Source organism: Notothenia coriiceps, unplaced genomic scaffold, assembly GCF_000735185.1.
Source record: "Notothenia coriiceps isolate Sejong01 unplaced genomic scaffold, NC01 NC01_scaffold00036395, whole genome shotgun sequence".
NCBI lineage: Eukaryota > Metazoa > Chordata > Actinopteri > Perciformes > Nototheniidae > Notothenia > Notothenia coriiceps.
Window position 1 is genome coordinate 887,838 of NW_011369096.1, and position 4,083 is coordinate 891,920.

A 4,083-nucleotide genomic window follows, 5' to 3' on the forward strand; every position below is an offset into this window, starting at 1 on the left:
CTAGACCACATCATCTGTGATCAGAGAGCTGAAGTCGATGTGCTCTCTGCTCTACACAACCAATACTGTAGTCACACCGCACAGGCCTAATAACCGTATTTCGGTTGTTTTTTTTATTGAGTCTCCAAACGCAGCCTTGCGGAAATGCTGTCTGTATACACTTCCTAGGCGTGTGTAAGGGCTGAAAACGTGTCCATCGATCGTGGCGTGCGTTGAATATTCAAAGTAGTGTTTGAGAAGGTTTCTCTCTCGTTTTTGCGCTTCTAACTGCCTCATGAGGCCTGTGAAGTTGTTAAGCTGAATTCTTGACACAAAACGTTAATTTGGCTGCGTGCAAATGAAGCAGCATTACAAAGAATAGGAGCTGATATGATCTATAGAGTTATTGACTGTGTTACCTAGACAGAAGGTGTAATATGTTTCACCAATCTTTGAGAAGCGTAAAACATAACAAAATGTGTTTTACTTGTGCAATGCAATTTTTGCTGGAAGTGTCCCATAGGACTTGTCAATGTTTGAAGAAGAGATTATATAAGGTTAATCGTCTGAAAAATTGGGGTATCTCTTGTGTTTACCCTTAGAGCAGGGGCTGTCCAAACCTCAAGGCCGCGGGGCGCAAATCCGCGGCGTGACTTTGACAGATCTTATCCGATTTGAATCGAACAAATCATCATCTGCCCTATCTTTCCACTCGCAATATATAACCCCTCATTTCTATCGTGCCCACAAGCCAGCTGCTGAAAGAATAGACAAGTATGTTTATTATACGGTACATGGCGCGATTTAAGGCAGAAGGCATTGTGTGCCCATATAACAACATGTCCGCAACACACAATGCATACTGCAGAATTTGACTTTTATCTCAGAATTTGACCTTTTTTTTAAAGTCAAGAGGGGGGGGGGGGTTTTCTCAAAATGTCAGCATTTCTTTAACTTTTTTTCTTCCGAAAATTTGCTGTTCTTTTTAAATCATTTTGTGGACATTGCTCATCTCCTGAAGAGAGACTTGCATTATATTGCCCTAGACTGCTCTGCTTTCAGACGTAGTTAATTATGAAGTTATTAACGGCTATCTCGATAATAAGCCCATGCAGCAATGCAATAATAATACAGTTGATTTTATATAAATTACGAGCTAAATAAATCTTCCTAATGAAAATAATGTATTTTAATTTAATATATTCTAAAGTTACAACCGGTCCCTTTGAGTGCACACCATAATGGCTGATGTGACTCCCGGTGACTAAAACACGTCTGAGTTTTGACAAGCTCCTGCCTAGACTGCTGTAAGCGACTTCTTCTTCAATGTGATTACAGGGAGGAAGAAAACCAACAGAAACAGCACCAAATCTTTATTCTCCTCAAAAGATAAAAAAAACTGTTTAATATGAAAAAGAGCGGCTGAGAGCTTCATATGTTAGGTCAGAAAGGAGAGAGCAAATAGAGACATAGAATTATAATGAGGAATAAAGGAGTATAGCCGGACACTGGACTTATTACAGTTATTTTAGCAAAAAAAAACGTCCGCAATAGATGTAGCAGTGCAGTGTCCGCCTTTCAGCTATTATGAAGTTACAATAAATAAATAATTACGTTTTGAAATGTTTCTGTGTCGGCAGGTCCATCATTAGACAGAGCTTGTACTACCTGCAGCGCAGGGAGAGCGACACGGAGCTAGTGCGAATGAGAGATAAAGGAGCTAAGAAGACCGTCGGAATCTGGTCCAGAACAGAATCACCCTCTACCATATCCAGTATTGTACCTGTGTCTTCCTCCAATCGGCGTAAGCTTTCAACTATTCCAGAACTCACTCGCTCGTATGCAGACCGTAGAAACTCCTTCCAGTTAATCACATCACTCCGTCTTCCAACTAACTACAATTTTGCTGCCCCAATGCTGTTAATTTTGAAACACACCGTCTCGTCTCGACAGCACACACACACACACACAGCACACACACAGCAACACAACACACACACACACACACACACACCACAACACACACACACACCACACACACATGCACACACACACACAGCACACACACACACACACACACACAGCAACAGCACAACACACACAGTTCACAGCAGCACACGATCACACACACCAACAGCCACCGCCTGCCTGCATCACGCGACCACAGGCATTTGTCGATTCGTGGCGAACAACTACGCGCAATGTTTGCCTCCAGGTAGCAACGGTCCTGGCGTTAGCTTCAACAGTCCAAAACACAGCCCCCCTAGTCATACCATAGCAGTCCTGATCCCTTAATCTATCGCAGCGCGGTTCTCCAACAACGAGCATTGCGACTACCCGAGATTTTAAAGTGATTGCCACATCACCTTCAAGGCCCTTCACACTCTTGCCACCTCCATATCTCTCTGAACTCCTTCACACCTACACTCCCTCTCGTGCCCTCCGATCCTCCTCTGCCTTCCTACTCCCTGTACCTTCTGCCTGCCTGACCACCATGGGGTCAAGAGCCTTCAGCCACTCTGCACCCCGTCTCTGGAACTCTCTCCCACAAGACATCCGCAATATATACTCACTATCAACCTTCAAATCCAGCCTGAAAACACACCTTTTTAAACTGGCATATTCAATATCTTAATAATTTTTCTAAACTGATTCTTGTTTTTAAGTATTTGTTTTTAAGTCTTGTATTACTGTGTGATCTTCTTTATTGCTTGTTTTTAATTATGCCCTGTAAGGTGTCCTTGAGAGCTTTGAAAGGCGCCCATAAATAAAATGCATTATTATTATTATTATTATTATTACAATACTGATAACTGTTAGTAAAAACTATGCCTTTAATGCTTTTAAGTCTGCAGACAAGACGGCATGTGAAAAACCTTTTAAACGCGTGTTTTCTGAATGGAGATCGGATCGATCAGGATAAACTAACCTGTAACTGCTCCGTCCACACTCACAACAACATCATAAAGACAGAAATAAAGCAGTGACTGTATTCGCCATGACAGACAGTCTGTGGTTTGTACTTGTTTCACTTTTGTCCAGTTTCTGAACAGATACGAGGAGCTGTGAGCTCTGTGTGCTAACGGCTGACGTTTTGGTTTTCTGATTCAACGTCAGTGGCTGAGATCCTCACTGCTCATTGGCTACCGCAAGAACGCGTCATGCAAATTTGACGCTCGAGTTGAAAAAATTGATTAAAGACTCTCGTACACACACGCACACACAGACTTTTGCATTTCCAAGTATTGCTTGTTCATACAGGACACCAAAGGCCAAATGGCCTTGCCCCTAAAGCACAACACGCTCTGCCTCTTCCAGTAGGTGCAGGGATTGTGGTCCAAACAGAAGCACTTCGGCTGAATCTGAAGGGAACTGGGAAAATTGCACAGAGATCAAATGGGATTTGGTCTGTAAATGGAACCTCAACCCTCAACACTTTATAAGGCTGTTTCCTGCCTACCTCTCTCTTTTATTAACAGAAGCTCTTGTTCAGAAGATGGAAATAAAATGACATTATGATGTTGCAGCACATGCATAAAAGTGGTTTGTGCTCCACAAAGTGAACACAATTGCCATCAATAAATATTTAATTTGTGATCAGATCAGTTACTGTACACTTTATCATGCAGGTTTTTCATAGTATACCCAAACAATACAATTACTGTAAGAATCATATATTTTATAAACCATGTTTATATATAACAATATTTGTGAATGCAGTCTCTTGATTATGGCCACCTTCAGACTTGTTGTTTCTATGATACTTGTATGCTGGTCATGTTTTTCACAGCAGGTATTTAAGAGTGACCTGACACGACATGACATGACCTGCCATCATCACAAATGTGTGTTTGTGCCTGTCATCCCTCAGACCATCTTGGACAAGCCAATCCCTCACACATACCTTCACAAGAGCACTTAGTCCTGCTCAATAACCCCCATCTATCCTCGCTAGGCTTTATTAATGTAACCCGCAGAGACCCGGCCCTCCAACAATGGGATGTGACAACCCTGACCGAGGACTGACCTGTGTGTGTGTGTGTGTGTGTGTGTGTGTGTGTGTGTGTGTGTGTGTGTGTGTGTGTGTGTGTGTGTGTGCGTGTG

The 4,083-nt window shown here is 42.4% G+C and overlaps 1 protein-coding gene across 1 annotated transcript in view; it reads right to left on the reverse strand.

Annotated features, from left to right (window-relative positions):
• LOC104963605 (striated muscle preferentially expressed protein kinase-like) overlaps positions 1-4,083 on the reverse strand; it is a 24,197-nt gene that overhangs the window by 13,235 nt on the left and 6,879 nt on the right. The window lies entirely within an intron of this gene.